Source organism: Oryza glaberrima, chromosome 7, assembly GCF_000147395.1.
Source record: "Oryza glaberrima chromosome 7, OglaRS2, whole genome shotgun sequence".
NCBI classification, from domain to species: Eukaryota; Viridiplantae; Streptophyta; class Magnoliopsida; order Poales; family Poaceae; genus Oryza; species Oryza glaberrima.
In genome coordinates this window covers 15,252,557-15,274,880 of record NC_068332.1, presented here as the reverse complement: position 1 = coordinate 15,274,880, position 22,324 = coordinate 15,252,557, and the positions used below count along the sequence as shown (strand labels likewise).

The following is a 22,324-nucleotide window of genomic DNA, read 5'->3' as shown; positions in this document are numbered from 1 at the left end:
TGCTTAGATATAGCTATAAGAGAAACTTCCTCCTGTTCTGTCATCGGTTCTCCGGCATCAAGTACATCCAATAATTCCTACACCACATGCAATTGAACAGCAGTTGCGCACTTGTGATCCCTACCCCATCGCTCACCACAAGTAAAGCACAACCCACGAACCTTCCTATAAGCTTTCAAGGTAGCCAGCTTACTGTCCAGGCCCCCAACTTTAAATTCAGTTCCCTTTTTATCCTCAGTTACAATTGGTGTTCCTGTTCTGGGAACAGGTGGCAAAGGTAATGGCACCCCTCCTTTTTGGCTAGTCTTGCTATATCCTGGAGACTTATACTCCCCTTTTTTGGTACACTCCAGAGCTTCTTCTTGTAAGATTGCTAACGTGCAGGCTGCATCAAGATTAGATGGCCTCTGTACTAACACCATAGAACGAATTTCAGGTTTCAACCCCTCCACAAACGACGCCACAAAGTACACTAGCAATAAGGTGTTATCATAAGCCAAAAGCTGGTGCATCATCGCATCAAAAGCCTCAACATATTCAGTGACCGAATTCAGTTGTTTAATATGAAACCATTGCCTGATGAGAGCTTGATGCCTATCCTTACTGAACCTAGAACACACCTTGTCACAGAGTTCCACCCAAGAAATTCCAATCAACCGTTCCCTCACAGCCTGAAGCCAAAACGCTGCATTCCCCGTAAAATTCAGAACAGCCATCCTGACCCAGTTCATAGGATGCACATTGTAAATCTCAAAGTAGGCTTCACAATTAGATTTCCACATTTGGGGGTTATCCCCATCAAACTTAGGACAATTAGCAGGAGTTCTAGTGCCAGCCAAATTAAGCGATGATCCAAATGACTGAAAACCAGAGGGTTCACCAGCAAAAGAGAAGGTGGGACTCTGCCTAGGAGAGAGAGTAGAGGACTGGTTGGGAAGAGCTAGGGTAGTGACCATACCAAATCCAGTCTGAGCTAGAGCTCCTGAAGAGGGAAATTCCTTGGTTGGGGCAGCTTTTTCTTCAAGTTTTGGGGGTGGAGATTGCTCCTTCTTCGCCGCTCCCTCCTCCCCTGACATTGCTCCCAGTGGTTGCATCTGTATCACCTTGTTCTGCAACTCTGCCACAGTGGAACTCAACGAATCCACCTTCCTCTCCACTCCCGGAATCCACTTCTCCACCGTCACCTTGAACGCCAGCAAATCAGCCCGACTCCTCTGCTCCGCCTCAACTCGCTTCACCGCCTCTTCCTCCATCTTCTTCACCAATAGATCCATCTTCTCCTCGTTGGCCATGATTTTAAGCGCTTGTTTCGTGGTATACCTAGGCTTCTCCAGATCGGCTCTTTACCTCGTCACCTTGCTCCGAATTCGGCAGACCGGATAGGGCAAGTTTCCTTTTCGCGGAGACTGTTCTGAAGAACGCTCCAATCCCCACCACGGAATTTTACTGCCAAAATCAAGAGAATTCACAGGCGAACGAGGCTCTGATACCAGATTGTTAGCTACCTAACAAATTAACAACAAGAACACAGATATGTTTCTGCGCCAATCCAACCGGATTGCGCCTCTGCCGCCAATCGCCTCCAATTTCATATATGCCGAGTTCTTCAGTTCAGACAGAGAAGTATTTATACAAGCCAAAGTATCTCACTCTAACACGGAACTCCCTTGCTAGCTAATGCTATCACCCATAAGCCAAGCCCATTACACGGCCCATTCTGGCCCATAGAAGTTTGGGTTTGAATGCTTGTTCCTTTTGGATCTCCTTGGTGCTTCCTCCTTTGCCTCAGCCGAGTCCTGTTCCTCGTCATCCTCCTTGCCAGCATCCTCATCTGCACTGCTGACAATCACCTAAATCTTATCAAACTCCTGGGTTACGTGCCACTGATAATACTAGTAGCGAACAAGGTCCCGAGAGACTACTTGTACAGATTAACAATGTCTCAAAGAACACGTGTGTACAAGTTAATGCCAAACAGAACAGGTCCTCATGAGAAAACTACTCGTACGTGTACTACAAGTTCATGCCAAACAAGTACTCTTTCTCTATCACTTGTCTAGATTTATTAAAAATTATATGAATTTAAATTCATATAAATTTTAAAACCATGAATCCATACATGAATCCATGTATGAATCCATTTAAAACCTAAAACGTGTGAAAACAGAGGAAGTACCAAGTTAGAAAACAAGCATGCATGGTTAGAAATTCAGGTGTTAGTCTACCAACTTCAGCTAATTGGAATATTCAGAGAAGTCTTCTCTTTCTTGTGCGTTTTCTGTTGTTGATTTCATAAACAAATGATCATCTGCTATTTACCGCGATAAATCACATATATAGCGAAAGTATCCAGACAACCAGAATTCGGTATGATGAGTATCAAGAGTCTTCGTTCTGAAGTACAGGTGGTGGTTATTGTCACAGCTCGAATTGCAACCAGTGCAAAAAGCAAACAAAAAAAATTAAGGAAGGAATGAAATAGTAATGAGAAAGCAGACAGAAATAAGACATCGACATATCATAATACTGATTGATTCTTTCGATACGATAAACCATAACCCATACCTATGAACTTAGATAAACCCAAGACAGAGACACACATGTATATCTAATAAGTAAGATAGTAAACCGAGCTAAGATCTACTCCATCCGTTTCACAATGTAAGACTTTCTAGCATTGCCTATATACATATAGATGTTAATTAATCTCTACTTATTATAAAAATTGAAGATGTTTTTGCCAGCACTTTGTACGTCATCCGTGTATAAGTTGGTTTCTAAGTTCGTTTGCTTTTGGAAATACAGATCTGTCAATGTTTGATATCACGACTACAGTATTTGGATGGTATGGGGATCGTTGGTACCAGGGTATATGTGAGATTGGGGTGAAAGAGATAGAGACATGGATTTTTATACAGGTTCGGGTCCCTTATCTTACAGGTAATAGCCCTACATCCTGTTGGCCGAAACCGGTGTTGCTACTTTATTCATCTGAATAACACAAATACAATATCTGGGATAATCTATCTATCCGTCGTCGACTTTGCGGCTAGATAACCAACTCGTAGTCGACGACAGGGTAGTCTTGATCTCCTCAAATCCGTACTCGGCGAGATCAGAGATGACGCTAGATCCCTCTTGACGGCCCCTGTAGGTGCCGGATGGGGTATGGCTAGGCTAATCTTTGATGTCGATATACGGCGGCGTATTGGCTTGTGGCTTTGTGGCGTCTATGATGGGTGTCTCCCGTCTCCTCCTAGGGGGCTTGTATTTATACCCATAGATGCCCCTTATCCAAGTAAGACTAGGGAGATAAATATGGATACGATCCGACTAGTCCTTGTCGTTTTCATATAGAACTCTTCTTGTCCTTCCCTATCCGGAACTCCCTCTATATAAGATGTTTGTTTCCGTATAAGACAAGGTATGTTGTGGGCCCTGCCGAGTTTAGTCGATTACTATTAGGTATGTAATATCCATAACCCTGACAAGATCCGTATTTGAATCGGGTTTTAAGTTCATTTGTTTTTGGAAATGCATATCGTATAAGAAATCTATTTAAAAAAACTCACATGCAAACTTGACATGATTTTCTTGACGAATATATATCCAAATGAATTCTCACGGTGAATTTCACAGTGAACAATAATAAGATTAAAATAGCATACACCCGTTGCAACGCACGGGCATTTTTTCTAGTCTAAACACATATGTATGTCTAGATTCATTAACATCTAAATGAATGTGGACAATGTTAGAAAGTCTTACATTGTAAAACGGAGAAAGTAATAACTAGTAGTAGAACAAATCCTCGCTGTCTTCCTTGTTAACCTAAATAAATATAAATAATCATAAGCCAAGCTAATAGTAGTAGGCTTCACCCGTACGTTTGTACTCCTCTAATATCCTAGCGTCTTCGCCGCTTCGGCGCGGATCTTGTCGATGGCGTCGGCGGCCTGGGACACCAGGCTGTATCGAGAGTAGTCGTTGGGGAGGTCATCGGAGAAGTCCTTCCGGGAGGCCGGGTAGGGCACCGGCGGCGGGCGCGAGAGCAGGGAGTTGATGTAGGCCTGGCTCACCTTCTCCTTCGCCGCCGGAGGAGGCTTCATCTTCTCCATGCGTAGGATCGCCTCCGCCTTGCGGAGAGTCTCCGCCACGGGCTCGACGCCGGCCATCACCTCCAACGCCAGCTTGCAGACAGTCTTCAGCGCGGGGTCGACGTCGTCGTCGTCGTCGTAGCCGTCGATCACCTTCAGCGCCGCAGCCACCTCGTCGTCGATCGCCAGCGTGAGGACGTCGTCGCTCATCATCGCGTCTCTCGATGTTCAGTTTAGAGATTCGTACGATCGCAGCGGCGGCCGGCGAGAGCGGCACTATATATATATATATATATATATATATATATATATATATATATATATATATATATATAGTGCTCCCTCCGTTTCAAAATGTTTCACGGCGTTGATTTTTTAAGTATGTATTGACCGTTCGTCTTATTTAAAAAATTTATGAAATATGTAAAACTATATATATACATGAAATTATATTTAACAATGAATCAAATCATATGAAAAGAATAAATAACTGCTTAAATTTTTTAAATAAGACGAGTGGTCAAACACGTACTTAAAAAATTAACGGTGCCGCCGCCGCCGCCGCCACCGTCCGACGACATGCTCGATCAATGATCGGTCGACATCGTTATTGGGGATCGACTAGTGCATGCATGGGTCGGGGGACTTAAGTATCATTAATCGAATAGTTATATCTTGCATAGTTCTTAATCTAGTTTGGACAGTTACAAGTATCATGATCTTCGTGCCGTTTGTCACTTGTTAGTTGTTACTACCTAATCTATCTACTGCTAAGCACCATGGTTGCCTCAATGCTAACTATCGGTATTGCTATTACTATCTGATCAATTACACTCACATTTTATGTTTATCTGTAATTACACTCGAATGTTATAAACTTAACTTTTTACGGTACGCATATCAGAACAGAGAACCATTAATCTGAACAAGCACAAATTAAACGCATCGGAGCCTTGTGATCGATGCAGTTATTATCACTGTCCCGCCTCAAAGGAGCATCATACTCAATTAACTATTGGATTCAAATAAAACAAGTTCTACGTTTAAGGATCAATGTTAAAAAGAAAAGAAAGATTATATCTACCATAAGGCATAAGCCAAACTGAACCATTGATTCGAAAGCCGTACTGACATACTGAACCATTGATTACCATAAGGCATAAGCCAAACTGCACCATTGATTCGAAAGCTGTACTGACATACTGAACCATTGATTCAAAAGCCAGTGATGGGGGTGAACTTGTAGAGTACAGGAAATGATGAGAGAAGTATAGTTGAACAAGTCATATGAACTTACATTCATCAGTTTTTCTATTTAACCACGGAATATTTCACAAAGGGGTTCACCAGAGTTGTCCTCTCAAACTCTGAACATTCTGAAACACCTGAAACTCTCTGAACTTTCTTAAACATCCTGGCGCGGCCTTGCCACCAAGGTCGACCTCGCCGAAGAAGACGCCGCTGCAAAGACGCCGCTGCAAAGCCGGCTCTTGGCCCCCGTCTGCAAGCCTGGCGACGCCGCCACCATCTAAGCTCGTTTCCAACACTTATGTACCTCCTTGCCATTCCCCGTGCTCGCTGAGTTGAATCGGTTCGCTGACCGTTTCTCGCGTTTAAGTATTCTGTGCAACTTATAAAGAAGTTTTAGTGTTTATAATATACTCTCTCCGTTTCAAAATATTTGACACCGTTGACTTTTTAGTACGTATTTGACCATTCGTCTTATTAAAAAAAATTAAATAATTATTTATTCTTTTCATATCATTCATTGTTAAATATACTTTCATGTACACATATAGTTTTACATATTTCATAATTTTTTAAATAAGACGAACGGTCAAACATGTACTAATTATTTGTTCGTACTTGAATTGAATGAACTTTCATAGGCATCTTTGATGCCTGTTGGTGCTCTATTTGCAAATTCTAGTGTATTTAAGGTAGGAGTGCATCTGCCATGTATGACTGAAGCTAAGATTCCACATAATTTATCTAAGAACTGCTACATTTTTCTCATGGTGACATCTGTGCATATTAGAGGACAATGGCTAAGCTACAAGACCGCCGTGGCAATTGTTTTTATTGGAATTGATTTAGGTACAATGGACGGCGATCTGGTATATAGGCATCACATGTCAAACTTGGACGTATGCATACACATATCAAACTAATGTCAACGCTAAGGGTGTGTTTAGTTCAAGCTAAAATTGGAAGTTCGGTTGAAATTGGAGCAATGTGATGAAAAAGTTGAAAGTTTATGTGTGTAGAAAAGTTTTGATGTGATGAAAAAATTAAAAGTTTGAATAAAAAGTTTGGATCTAAACTCGGCCTAATATTTCTAACCTGATGATGTCTTCCGTTCCTCTGATGATGTCTTCCGTTCCTCCTGTAAGAGAGTGTATAGCAGCAGTATGCATGCATGATGCATCTGCTCTGCTCCACCTGAGAAAGAAGAAAGAAGGAAGAAAACGAGGAAAAGTAGGTAGGTGATCAGGCTAGATTGGAATTGGCCGAGGGAATCATCTGGGTTTATTTGGGGAGTTTAATATTCAGAGAAGCAGCTGATTAGTAGCTAGCTTCTGAGAATCTAAAAAAGCTGGGTTTTCCAGCTTCTGACTTTTAGTTCATTTTCTAGATCCTACAACTACAGCTTTTTAGAATCTGATCAAAAGCTGAACTGTTTGCAGAGAGCTTCTCATTCTAGGAGAAGCTTTTACAAACAGGCCCAGAATCGGAGTTGGGCCGATGGAGGGTAACCCAATAGAAGTCGGACTAGGATTTGTTGGGTTTACTTCTTCCAGGGTATTTATATGCAGGCTGCAGCCCTAGCCGCCCAGCTTGCATTGTACGTTGTCCAACCACGCCGACGCCACCGCCGCCTTCTCATCAGATCATGAGCGCCTCGCCCGTGCCGCACCGCGTCCCCTCGCGGGCGCCGATCGACGACGACGACGACGAGGACAAGGCGAAGCGCAAGAAGACGGAGGAGGTGGAGGGGGACGAGCTAGGGGGCGAAGCGCAGCAAGACGGGGCTGATGATCCAGCGCAGGTTCAAGGTGTCGCAGGCGATGCTGGACGATCTGATGGCGCACCCGCTGAAGCCCTTCGTCGGCGTCTGCCTCGACGACGTGCCCGAGGGCGAGCAGCGGGACAGGCTCGCCGCCGACATGGAGGCGGTCAGGAAGGTGCACGCCGAGCTCATGGACGTGGTCGCGCAGTACAAGGCGACCGGCGAGGCCTACATGGTGGTGGAGGCGCCGGAAGACGACGACGACCTCGCCCAAGTCGACGACGTCCGGGCGACCCTGGAGATGGCGGACCGCATGATGCGGCAGCTGCTCGAGCAGTGATCGGCATCGTCATTGGGATCGGCATCGTCATTGGGGTCATTGGGGATCGACTAGTTCATTATGAATCCAGTAGGGGTTAGTTATAGTTCTATCCATAGTAGTAATAGACTTGTCATCGAGTTGGGATACTTGTGAAGCAGCAGAGCACTACACCACACACACGTGATTGATTAGGAATATATACAGCTTGTTAACACAGAAATAAATTTCAAAATATAATGTTTATTTGTTTTTTTTCTCAAAAATATTTAGGATGCAAGTTTTTTTTTATAGAAATATACGTCGATCTCGCATAACCGTTACGCGAGACCACGGTCTCACGGAACGAAACAGTGAGACAGAACAGTCTCGCAAAAGAAAATATCAATGCGGAACAGTATCACATAAAGAAACAGCCATATACTTGTCGTGTTGGCACGCCGGGCCGGGTAGCATCCCTAGCACGGTCTAGCTAGATGGGTCGCTCTGCACAATCCAGAGCCAAACGACATATACTTGTCGTGTTGGCACGCCGGGCCGGGTAGCAGCCCTAGCACGGTCTAGCTAGACGGGTCGCTCTGCACAATCCAGAGCCAAACGCCCTGTGTTGTTCCTGGGCTGTGAACTATCCTGTTATCTACGATACTTTTTATACGATGATCGTACAGTGAAACACCCCTCCTAGAGTTATATTAACAGCTACAGCCAACAACTTCTGGTCCCACACTGAGGGATTCTACTTCCATCCATGTTAAAAAATTTACAAAGCAAGTTTATGATGACATGTTTTACAAATCAAAATTTTAGCTTAGATCAAAAATGAAAACAGTCTTAGACATTGCACGGAAAAAAAAACTAGCGTACCAACGCTGATGTTCGTTAGGCCAAAGAAAATCAAGCAAATAAGATGGACTTACCTCATCTTTATATGCAATTTAGATTAGTATTCTCTCTGTTTCATATTATCCGTTTTATATTATAAGTCTTTTGATTTTTTAGTCAAACTTTACTTAGTTTGATCAAGTTTATAAAAAAATATAATAGTATTTTTAACACAAAACAAACACACTATCAAAATTTATTAAATGTTACATCTCACGAAACTAATTTGGTGTTTTAGATATTATTAAATTTTATTTTAAATTTGGTTAAACTTTAAAAAGTTTGATTACGAAAGAAGTTAAAACAACTTGTAATAGGAAATGGAGGGAGTATTTGTTGAAGATAAGATAAGATGGCATGTTAGTTCATGTAAACATATAATGTTTTTAGGTTTACAGCATAAGCAAATTAAGAGGCAAAAAGGGGGACGATGAGGTTGTATATGGGCTTCACGGCCCAGGAGTGACTGCAGCGCGTGCGCTCAGCGTATTGAGGTGCCGTCTGTGTCTTCAGCGTTTGATCGTACTAAAATCGTAAGTGAACATCGTACGCGTAACATTTTCCGTTATCTATGTAAGCGCCATGGTTGCCTCAGTATTAACTATCATTACTACTACTATCTGATTATATTATACAAACTTGACTTTTTACGGTACGCATATCAATCAGAACCTATGGTACAATTATTATCACAGTGCCGCCTTGAGCATCGGACTCAATTAACGATTGGATTCAAAGATATCTTCATTAATGGTCCCACTAAGCTTCATTAGTGGTACTAATAAGATCTCAGGCAAGTTATTTAAATCATCTAAAAGAATGCAGGCAAACCATGGGATCACACAAATAAGGAACTAATAAGAAAAAAACATGGCCGCATCACTCTGACAGGATCGCTTAGATGCAACATGGACGTCTACCGCCGTAAAATAATGAAAATAAAAAGGGCCATTACAAATTTAAAAAAACAATGCAATATTGCACCAATATCTAGATGCCAAAGAGCATTACAGTAGGAAGTAATTTATTCTGTTGAAATGGCAACGGATCTAGAAATTTAGGGTATAGTTTCTTACTGGTAATAATATGGTGTTAAAACCATGAGAATAATTTAGGCCGAGGGTAGTTTCAAAGCACAAAACACATTAGCATGCCAGTCTAGAAATCCATTATGAAAATGGCCACCCAAACTTCCAACACACAAAATGTAAAGCACACATGAATATCCTTTTTGAAATAATTACTGCTGTAAATTTGAGTGCCCTATTTGTATGCACAAATTAATCAGGGCTGTAACTCTGTGGAGGCATGTATGTACTGTGTAATGCGGAATCGTTATTCTGACCAAAAGTTTGATACACTCCTACGCACTGGAACTTAAAAATTCAAGGTTACACATAAAGGAACAATCGGCAGATAGTTAGTAACCAATTTTTCAACTAAGGATTGTGATACAGTGGGCTATAGTAAAGGCCGGGATGTCTATTCCATTATCTTAAAAGAAGAGGATTGTGATAGAGTGCATTATAGGTAGAGGTGGAAACGAGCCGAGCCGAGCCAGAGTGATAGAGTGCATTACAGTTACAAGTGCCATAACTTGTATGAGTTTTAAAATTTCACAACTTAAAACTGAAGCAGTAGTACTATTTCCCTGTTACTACTAAATCTCCTTTTCTTCCTTCGCCTATTAGCACTGTTTCACAGGAACTCAACTTCCTTCTTTTGATCTAATCATTCAGTACCTCTTTTACAGCCACTGGCGGAGGCAGAAACAAACATTGTCTAGCGTGGATGGGTGGCTTCGCTCATGACCGAACAGATGCCGGCAATCTCTGCCTCGGCGATGGCCTGCCCCAGCTGCGCCCGGCTCCGGTTTGCCTTGTCGACTTTTCTCGTGTAGATCTCCAGGAACTTCTGGTTGAGCTCCAGCAGCATTCTATTGTCGGGTTCACTGAACTTATCACATATCACCTGAGACAGTCTCAGGAAAAGAAATCACGTAAATTCATCGCCACTGTAGTGCTACCCACACAGAACCAACACCAGAAGCTTATTACCGATTAAAAAATAATTTATAAGTAAAACTTTAATATATGTGTTATTAGCAATTTAAAAGCAAACACTAGAAAATAAACCACGATGAAAGAAAACCAAAATCAACTATAAATTAAGTTTCAAAATTTCAATTTTCGCTTATGCTTATAAGCTGAAGGCTAAATGATGGGGGTGTATTCTTGACAACTATACTGATCATCTCACACTCAGCAGTATCATTTTTAAAAATCCAATAATATCCTCATTGCAAAAACTACATTGGAAGTATGGGTAACCTGATCAGTCAACTCCCTTGTAAAGCAAAGATCTACTGCTCTTGGTCTCTTGTGCTTCATTGACATACCCAACATTCCTTCATCATGATGCAGTAGTACAGAAATGAAAGAACCACCATGGTTATTAAACCTTTTGCTCACAAATACTCCCTCCGTTTCACAATGTAAGTTATTTTAGCATTTTCCACATTCATATTGATGTTAATGAATCTAGACATATATATCTATCTAGATTCATTAGCATTAACATGAATGTGGGAAATGCTAGAATGACTTACATTGTGAAACGGAGGATCACTCCATCATATTATCAATTTCAAATATGCTGAAACGGAATGTGTTAAGATACCTGCTTGCTTTCTATTCCGTGCGTATATGCAAACTTAAGATGGCATTGATGCAAATACAAAGCAAATGCAATCAAGCGAAAAGATACACCCACAAATACAGCTTTTACTCCCAAAATTGGTATGGAAGTATTTTTGTTTTAAGCTGTCAAATGTTTAGGAAAAAGTACTATTTAGTGACAGAAACGGATGGTTCTTTTAATTCAGGAGTGATGTGGCATAATCCCAATTTTGCTGATCATATCAGTCCTTCACAAGGATATCATCTTCAATAGAGCAATTCTACGGTCTTTGAGGAGGTACCAAAAATTTAGTGTAAAATTTGGTACCTCATAGTACCTAGGTGGCTAGGTATTAAGAGGTACCAAATTTACATTAGAAAAAGTGGTACTGTATGTCACTTTCACAAGGACCGTAAAATTGCTCTCTTCAATAAATTCGTCCAGCCAACCATAATAGCATGTAAAGGAGAGAATCAGGCAACCATAATAGCTTGCAGAAGGTGAGGGCAGTGCAACTGAGGTCACCGGTGGGTTCCGTCACTGAGTATTCTCGCTGGAGGCCCGTCGAGTCCCTCCGCTCCCATGCGAAGCTGCCGATGCTGCGCCCGTGCAGTGGAGGAGGATGCTACAAAAATCATATCATTTCATCCGAAATACAAAAAAAAATCAGAAATCATAAGGGTTCAGAAATTTATATCAACTGAAAACTGATATTGTTTCTGCAAAACTGATTGTAAGCTTCTTGATATTTTTTTTAGGAGCTTGTTTAATGAATGAAACCTTTAGAATGGTATCGACCAACTATGGGCTTCTCATATTTTGTATAACTGCTAGACAGCTCACTCATGCCAGAGTCTTTTATTCTAGATGCACAGCAAGAAACTATTAGAATGAGCGCTTAATATTGCACTCTAAAAAGGTCCGGTACAGAAATCCAAAATCCAGATATAGTCAGAGCTGATGTTCGGAACTGAGGTGATCGGATAAGTTCATATACTTCACCGCTAAAGGTTACACAACTTCATATGGTACATTATCCAGAAATGTTAAAGCACAGAGAAATCGTCTATCACCTCGTGGGGAAGAAGCTGCCGATGGTGCTGCATAAAGCCAAAAGCCAAAACATTACATGTTATCTTTGGCAATCATTGTTGTTATCTTTGATTTTTGTCGAAGTTCCCTCGCCAGCCTTGAGCTTCAGCTACGCCGCATGTTCCTCAACGAACCTTTTGTAGATGGAACAATCCTTCGCCGCGTGCTTGGAGTCGGGGTGATGTGTGGGCATGGTTGTTCATGGTCTTCTCATAATTGTTGACATGAGGACGTTGGGATTGATAATTCGACATTTTAGCCACCAGGTTGTCAGGTTTTCACTTGCAATTCGATCTTCTGGCTGTTGCTGCCATTGTCATTCTTGGGACGCCAATTACCACCCAACTGCTTTTCTTCACGTGAAGCGTTGACGGCTTCCGCTGACTTGGTGTAAGAGTTTGCTGTCTCGAATAGCTTCATGACTATTCATGGAGGTTTGCGGGAAAACTTGTCGACGAGCAACTCGTCTTGAATTCCCTTTCTGAATAACGGCAATGATAATGTCATCGGTAACTTCTGGGATCTTGTTGCGGGCCTCGGAGAAACGCTAGATGTAATCCTTAAGAGATTCATTATTGTGGTGTACGACATGATATAGGTTGAAGTGAGGGCCCGGTGTCTCGTAGGTGTCTTGGAAGTTGGCGACGAACCGGATCTGAAGCCCCCTCGGAAGCCCCGAAAACCAGCTCCTTGTTGAGTCGAATCAAGTTGCGCTGCCTTTGTGCAGGGTCCTCCTTGCTACCAATCCTTGCGTTTTCGTTCTTCCTCCAGGGCGTCGGCTTCCCTTGCTAGACGGGCTTGTTTGCTTTCAGTCGGTGCACTGGCCATGAAGACTTCTGTAGGATCGAACACAGGTAACCAAGCCTACCAGAGAGGGGGTTAATAGTAGATTACGTCAGCGGAAGTCAAATAATCGAATCTTAATATATCAAAACACACCCCAACCTAAAAAAACCAATTGAGCACACGTTGGGTAGTCTATCTGACCTACTAGGGTCGGTCTGACCGAAGCCTAGCCGGTCTGACCGCGGGTCACTCGGCGGTCTGACCGTCAGCCCTAAAAACAGCAAGACAGAGCTTCGGTAAAAACACGATATCTCTTAAACTAACCGTTGGATTGATTTTACAAACTTGATAGAATACACTAGACAAACCAAGGAACGACTCCACCGGAGGGATTTGCAAACTAATAAATGGTTTAAAAGAAAACACCATCGAAAGCCAGCTGTCTTAGAATTTCAGCAAATCTGAACTAAACCTAAAACTTAAGCAAATTCAAATCTAACAAGAACCATTCAACAAAACTTTCCAGATATAATATATGATGAAATAGAAAGGTTTTGGATAGATTAACTTGAACAAAACCACAGCAAAACAAATAATCACAAGTTAATAGCAAAACCAAACATAAACCTAAAACTTACAAAACCGGAATAGATTGTCGATGCCTTACAAAACCAGAATAGATTGTCGATGCCTTGATGATTGAATATGATCTTTATTATTATTCACAAGGTGCAGCCACAGTACCCCTTACAAGTTTCTCTTTAAACCCTCTCTAATATCTCAAACTTAGCTTACTAAAACCGATACCGGGAGACCACACTCTCCCCTCTATTTATACCGAAAATCTCCTACTCAAAGTAGGAGTAGAACTCCTAGTCACACTAGGACTCTATCCTTAATTCCCAAACTCATCCAAACCGGAATTCTATCTGTATAGAATCCAGTCGGACTCCTCGATCAACTCGGCCCGGTCACCTATCAGCCGAACCATACACACATGCACAAAGTCCAGGTGCATGCTGTCCAAGCCATATCATCGTGCCCTGCTATCTCCAACAGTACACATATATGCATCCATGCATGTAGACCAAAGCTCGTCATACACACATGTGCATACATGCCACGCTACACACATATATGCATACCGCATGCATGCATGCAACCCTACAGTACCACAAGTAGTGTAGCACCCATATACTCCAAACAGTTTCTTCCGATCTCCTTCGCGAACACCGACGCTTGCACGCACACATCGTGAAGCTCGTTGCGAAGATCTCACCCACACGGTATCTATCCACCGTGTGCCATCTCGTATCTAACTTTGTCACCCCGTATCCTTGACCGTCTGGACCTCAACTCCTCCCTAAGTTTAGTCCCGATCCCCACCATTGACCGAAGTTGACCTCCAAGAATCCTGACTCTAGTCACTTTTTCACATGGTATCTCGACCGCACTAGACCTCAGCTCCTCGCTGAACATAGTCTCGGTCCTCACCATTGACCAAGGCTGACCTCAAGTCACCTGCACACAATTAGACAAAACAACCATTTCTGGGTACAGATATCACAACCTGACCCACTTAGTCACACGTACTCACACCAACATCTACACAGTTCCAAACCAATTCATCGAATAAATCATTTTACAAAGCCAATTGTTCTTCACAAATATTAATCATGACAATGATTTCACAACTTCGAAGAAGATCAGAGTATAGTCGCCGGTGAACTCGGAGTTATTCATGCTTATAGTGTCGAGGTCGTTGTAGCCTTCCGAATAATTGGCGTCGTTGACGATCTCTATGATGCTACAGGAATCGACTGGTTGAATCATTACGCCGACCTCTCTAAGCCCTAGTCCAGACATGACCGAAACATGCCCAGATTGAACCCTAGGGGGGGACTGATCTAGATCCAAAAGTTGCAACGAGGAGTGGAGGGAGTCGCATGGCAATATGAGGATAGGTTGCCAGAGTGTCGGAGATACCGTGTTGTTGAGTTGCCGCTGAAGATCCCCTAAGTGGTTTAAAGCCACATCGAAAGAAAACGCCTCAGAGTAGATCTCGACTGTGTTCAGGAGGCCGAATGGTGTCGGAGTAACGTGATCCCTCCCGACTGTTTTGAATCTAAGTCGATGAGAGAAATTTTGTCGAAGTTGTCGCCGATGAAGTCGAGGTCGCTGAATTGGTAAGCCTGTCTTGGAGGGAAGGCGAAGTCGTCGGCTCCCGAAGTTCATCCCATCCCTACCTGACGTGCCAAATGTTGATTCAAGAAATTGGCAATGAGAAAAGGGGGTAGCGTATGGGACCTAAAGTGGATGAGTAAAGGGGACAAGGTTTAGGCCTTCTTGATGAGAAGTAATACCCTATTCTTGTTTCTGGGATTGCATCTGTCGGGTGTTGTATTGATTTGATAATCGAGTTGTGGTTATGCCCTTGAAGAGCACACTGCCCTCCATATATAGCTTTAGGGGAAGGGTTACAAGTAGGAAAACCCAGCTAGACACGGCATAAGCTTCACTCTATTTACATAATCGTATCCAACTAGGACTATAGGCTATGCCTTAGGAAACAAGAAAACATAATTCCCCTGCCCTAATCTATCATATAACTAGTTGATAACCTACACTTTGCCGCAGGATATTTGGATGAATGCATGTTATACATTATTGAAATAACTAGATGATGATCCATGCTTTGCTGCGGGATATATGTTACATATTGGACAAATGATGAAATGATTTGGATTGAGATATTGTGAAAATGATTTGAGAATGACGATTTAGCATGTGTATGTTTAGTTTTAGAATGAAATAAGTTTTAGATATATTTACTATATGCTTACATGTTGAGCTTTGTGTGCTTAATGGGTTGATATGGCATGCTTGCATGTAGATTTTAGGAGTGCTAATAAATACTATGCTTCTTGTTGAGCTTCAGGTGTTTAGTGGGCATTAGTATGTATGTTTAAATAATGTGAAAATGATATGGAGATAATGATTTGACATTGCTTGCATATTGAGTTTTGAAAATACAACAAAATTTTAAATGATATGTGTAACAACCCTCCCTCAAATTGGGCCAAGATGTCACATACAACACCCCAAAGGACCCGACGTCCCTGTCAGTCCAACTCACCCACATAGCCACACAGGCATATTCAAATTGGGCCAGGATGTCACATACCCCCCCCCCAAAGGACCCAACGTTCCGGTCGATCCAACTCACCCACATAACCACACACAGGCATATTCAAATTGGGCTAGGATGTCACATACACCCCCCCCAAAGGACCCGATGTTCATATAGGCAAATGTCCAGGAACACACCCCATCTTAGAGCACGTCCGTATGTCCAGTGCCGGCGCCATATGCCCGCACACTGACCCGTACCCGGCGCCATATGCCATGCCATGTGCCTCACACAGTTCCCTCATGTGCCATGCACCATATGCCCGCACATTGACCCGTACGTGCAACCGCGAGGGTTGGCTCTGATACCATTTGTAACAACCCTCTCTCCAAAACCACGTAGCTAGCCCAACCGACGAGCGAGCCCACTTACATATACCACTCTACTTACACTTTCGTCCTCGCTACGTGTAAAAGGGTTAACCCGAGAGTGACATGGTTGGAGAGAAGAGGCCTTATAAGTTGGTTCCAACCTTGCTAAACTAGTAAGGTGGTACTACACATGTGCACACAGCTCTCATGGGCCACACAGGCTAAGTCCTAATTGTGCTAGGATGTCACAATATGTCATGTTTGCGTGATATTTAAAATATTGTAAGATAATAATTACTAGTAGGTGATGATATAGGACACTTGCATGTGATTTAAAATACTCTATATAATAATTGCTACTGGGTGATGATGTGGCATACTTACATTTTAAGCTTTAGAAGTTAGTGGGCATCAACTTTGTAGTAAGACTGGATTGTTTAGAATTTGATCCCTTTCAAAAAACTTATATCACAAATAGACTCATAGAAAAACATATCCTAGAGATGGTCCTTTTTGGTGCGCTGGGAAGGCGGAGCAGCATCATTGGCGTTCTCCCCATGCCACGTCAGGGTCGGCCCGCTATGGTGGTAGGGGTGCTGGCACCGTTCCATCGGACCACGGCGCAAGCAACTCTAGCCCCCCAAAAGGACCATTTATAGGATAAGTTTTTCCATGGGTCTATTCATGAAATAAGTTTTTTTGAAAAGTACCACATTGTAAAAATAATCCAGTACAATAAGATAGGATATGTGGACCCGGCTAGGGTATGCAAAACCGTCGGTAACCACGCGGTTACAGGGCTTTGTAACATACCCGAAATTCTAGGACTTAAAATTTCTTGTCAAAATAGTTAGAGGTTAACTTCTCCAATTTTTGAGAGCCAAAAATTTCCATTTTAATTTAGGTGATGACCAACTTAAACCATTGCATGATTAAAATTTGAGAACAAAATAAAACCTTTTCATTCCCAACATTAGACTAGAAATGTCATCAAGCTTTTGAGCATACATGTGCATAATGCATGCCTAGGCTCGAGTCCCTTGTGCATTTGGATTTTGGTCTCGCTTTTCATAATAGGTCTCATGAGCATAAACTAAAAGGGTTAAAATTACTAAACAAACCTATAGTTAATCTTGGGTGATAACATGTGGACTTAATATTAAACTCAAATATCATCTTCTCAGCCCAAAAGAAGTTTAATGTAATCCCTGTAACAATATTAGGTGCAATTATGAAATGGGAACACATATACAAAGTAAAGTAATCCTAATTCTCTAAAATATTATGTGCAAGTTAAAAACCATGGAAAAAAAATAGATAGACAATGTTTAGCACAAGCAATTCACTATAATATTGGTACAAGTTAATAACTAAGTTTAATACCACAAATTAATCAGTCAAAGACGAAAACTAAAAGGAATCAAATTAAATTTTAATCGGCTAAAGCCATACTTCATCCAAAAGTAGATTTAACTGCTCATAAGTGAACATGGAAAATAATTTATTCCAATACTAGATTATTTATCATGCCTAAATATAATTTTTCTCGAATTTTCCTCCTCTGTTTAAGCCTCCTAAAAATTCAATCTAGCTTTCTAATAGCCCATCTTTGTTTAATTTCTATGAGCAGTCACCCATTATTTTTAAGTGCAATCAAAGAAAATGGAATCTAGATATAAACATCTACCACCAGTAAAATCTACACTAATTCTTCTGGTCCACATATTAAGATATTGAGTTGCAAACTTAGGGGGAAGAAATAATTCCGAAAATTATCCAAAAACTAAGTCTACCCAAACTCCTACCCATACCTCTCTTCCTAGCCTAGCTTCCATCGACTTGGCCCCACCTGGCAGCCTCTCCAGCTCGCCCTTCCTCTGTCCCTCTTCCTCAGCCGACCAAGAAACACAGAGAGGGAGAGATCGAGAGCCGACCGAGTCCTGGACACGTCGATGTGTGGTGACGACGTGTCGACGCTTTCAAGTCACTGAGTCATGCCTCCATCTCCTCCAGACCGAGTCGCCCAACTCCACACATCACTCTGGAGCTGAAGAAGCCGAGGGAGAGGTCCTCAGCCTCTCCGTCATCCTCAACCTCGCCGCCGGTCGTAGTGACGACGACCTTCGCCATCTCCGTTTGAGTCAAGTGCATCGCCGGGAATGCAAGCCACGCCGACAACGCCCTGGAGCACGCACTGGAGCGCCGCCGCTTCAACCATCGTCGTTGTCCGGCCATTCTCGACCACCTCGGAGCAAGCCGCTGCGCCATCGTCATCTCCTCAACCTCCTCTTCAATACGCCTCAAGAACCCCAGCCGAAGATGTGAAGGACTTGGAGAACGCATCTTTTCTTCACCGGCGCCGATCTAGAATCGCCTCTGCCGTCATCATCGATTACCGCTGCCTCGGTGAGCCATTGTTCGATTCCTTGCGCATACACCATCTCCTTGACCTCACAACCCTCGTGCATGCTTGCTTGAAGCAGCTCATTGTCCCGTTCGAGCCGTCGTCGTTCACCCGAGGAGGAGCGCCGTCGCCAAGCCGTTCCACAAGTCACCGCTGCCGCCAAGACCTCGACAACCCTAGCTCGACCCACGGTGAGCATCCTGAAGGCTAGAAGACCACATGCATGCATCCTTTTCGTTCGGAATCGACTTCCATGCACACATGCACTTTCACCCCAAGAACCACCGCCGCTCACACTCGCCATCGGCGCTACTCCGATGTCCTCTAACCAAGAAAACTAGAGGAATGGAATTGTGAGAGCTTGCTCTTCATTTTATCTCTTGACCTCAACCTCAAACGAGCCACCGTTTGCCGCCGGCGAGCTCGAGATCGAGCTCAGCCATGGCTAGCTCTGCTCTGTCTAGAGCAGAGGGATGACTTCCGTGAATTAGATTAAGTGCAGGGATCCGTTTACAATTGTAGAAACACACTGACATATGGGCCTAGGACTGCGGGTTGATTCCTAGAAACCTCAAGGGCCTTTGTGCATATTGGTCCCTCATAGCCATGTGGACCCCATCCTATAAAATCTGAAGAATAATTAAGAAAATGCCCAAACAAATATATGTTTAGCAGAAAAATGCACAAAGTTGTAAAATCTATATAAAATCAAATATAGCTCATTTTGAAGTGATTCCAGTTGCTGTAGATTCTTGAAGTTATGAACTTTGTTCCAGGAATATAAAACTTGACACTCACTGTACAAATAATGTCTCTAAAATTTATCTAAGATAGGTCATACATAAAACATGTACAAACTTATAAAATACATAGAAAATTCATCTCAACTCATTTTTAAACAAACTCAAAAACTGCAGATTCATCATCATGCACTCTCTGATTAGGTGAAATAAAAGTAATTACTTACTTTGCATCAAATGCCTCTAAAACTATTATATCTAAAATGATTAGTTTTAGATAAGCTAAAATTTAGAAATTCATGTAGAACCCAATTTAGCTTCAATTTGAATAAACTTAAGTTCTGTAGGATCACCAAAACATGTATTTCCATGTTATGAAATAAGATTATATACTTACTGTGTAGTAAAAGTCTCTAAATATTCATATAAGGATTTACTAACATATAGCAGCCTTTAATTTGTAAAACTTGTAGAAAATTCATTTTTAGTCCAAATGAAATGAACAAAGTTTCCATAGAACCAATAAATAGTTATCTTCAACATAGTAAAATAAAATTTGGCACCTTTTGTAGAGAACATAGATCAAAACCTTAACTTAGTGAAATAAGAATTTAAGCACATAGTGTTGTTTAAGTAATACATAAACATGTATAAGTATATATACACTTTAGGTCTAATTAAACCTAAATAAAAACTTGATTGACCAGTGAAGCCATAGTTCCATCCTTATCCACTAAAACTTAGAAGAACTTAGCTCATATGACAATTTCTAGGTTAATATAATATATTGCTAGTTTAGATTAGAGCATCTCTAGTTTATAAAATATGAACCATAGTAGTAAAGACCATAAACATGTGAAATAAAAATGTTTTAGTTAACCAAATTATTCCTTTTATTCAACTTAAACAGGAAGTAGCATGTTCTGAACCTATAACTCAAAAGTCATGAACATATAAAACACTATATGCCTAAAACACATTGTAACTTGTAAAATCTATAAGAAAATCATTATAACTCCAAAAATTGTGAAACCAAATGTGTTAGTCTTAGAAAACACATCTCCACACCCTTGTGAAGTCTAATAGAATAAAAATCACTTTACAAAAGTATTTTATAACACTACCTAAGACTATACTACTATAAACCGATAAAACTTCTAAAATTCATAACTCCCAAATGGAATAAAATAAAATAGGAATTATTTACCTAAATTCATTTTAGATCAGTACCAACCCACTGTGCATAAATCATGCATTTTAGAGCATTTTGGATTTTCAGCTCTTTCGGTGTTTAATTGCATATCGTGTCCTTTATCTAGATAATTGCATAATCGGTAAAGAAGTGGATTAGGTGCTAACATTTATCTAATCAAGGCAAGTTTTCTCCTCCCATCATTTGAACACATTGAATCCCATGATTTGAGGAATGAAAATATTTATTTGCAAAGTTGCATGTGAACTTAGACTATATCGATATTTGAAATTGGGTTAAGGTAGTTTTGACCTATTTTCTGCATACCCCACCTTGAATAATTGATCCTCTTGCTGTTTGAACCCCTAGAAATGATTAGAGTACACTCTTTGTGCTCAATTGGGATTATATATGATGTATATGCAACTACTTGCTTAGCCATGCTTAGTAATATGCAAATGCTCATTCCATCTATAATTAAAATGTGGTATTGATACTTGAACCTATGCTGGAATAAAATGTATATGATGGATATTTGCGAACTAAAATGTGTAAAACGTGATTTTATACTTGGGCGGCAAGTGGTGTGCATATGGTGATAGTTGCATACCGATAGGGGGAGTGTTTGCCCAAGTCCATAAGGACCGAACTTGTGTCACCCATTTAAAGTTATTCGTATATCCACATGTGCTAGTATGGGATGGCCTAAGCTGATTAATCTATTTAGGACTAGCCTTGCATTCTGGTAGGCCGGTGTGTATGAGTTCGTATAATTCAGAGGAGCTTCCTATTTACCACGACGTGGTAGTTTAGGTGACTAAGCGTGTCCAATACAACGGTAATGTGCCACGTGGTGGGTTCCCGTCGTGTCCGCCACCACGGCGTTAAGTTTAAGGCGTGGGCCCGCCACTTAACGGTTCTAGGTATATTCCAAGTATGCCTAGGATGGAGGAACACGTATCGTGTTGGTGCAAGGCTAGGCTCTAAGTAGTGTAAAGGCTTCGTTATGGCCTCTAGATCACATTCAACATGAAGAGTGTGGTGGAGTCTTGCAAACTCAAAACAAACTAGAGAGTTCATATCATGTGGGTAAAGTTGTACAAACTCTGCAGAGTTCTTTAAACTAATCGATTAGCCGTGCTCACGGTCATGAGTGCTTTGGTGATGTGTCATGAGTATAGACTATGTTTTAAAAATGTGATAATGTGACATTGGTTTGAAATTGATAAATGTGTTGAGTTGTGTGTGTGGTGATACATTATGACTTATAGTTAAGTATGGCAATAAGATATTGATTATGATGGAATTATGAAGAAGTTAATAATGAAACTTAAAACTTGTCTTTGTTAATTGAAGCATCAACTCCTTTACAAAAGAATTGCGGAACAAAACATGCTTTATGCTGAAATTGAACTACATATTGCCTTCCTTTGAATATATGCCTTACATGTAGTATGGTAGGATTGACTTGTGCTTGCCAGTACATTAACTTGTTTAATGTACTGACTCTTGCTGTTGATATAACCTTTTGTTTGCAGGTTTAGACTTAGTCTTTGAGTGATGCGGGTTTCGATTGCTTCTTCTAGGATGAGAACTTAATGGGGTAAACCCCTAGTCGGTGT

At 41.5% G+C, this 22,324-nt stretch overlaps 1 pseudogene; it reads left to right on the top strand.

Moving 5' to 3' along the window:
- The first annotated feature begins 10,099 nt into the window (after positions 1 to 10,099).
- LOC127780226 (uncharacterized) lies at positions 10,100 to 20,861 on the top strand (annotated as a pseudogene).
- Positions 20,862 to 22,324: the final 1,463 nt, after the last annotated feature.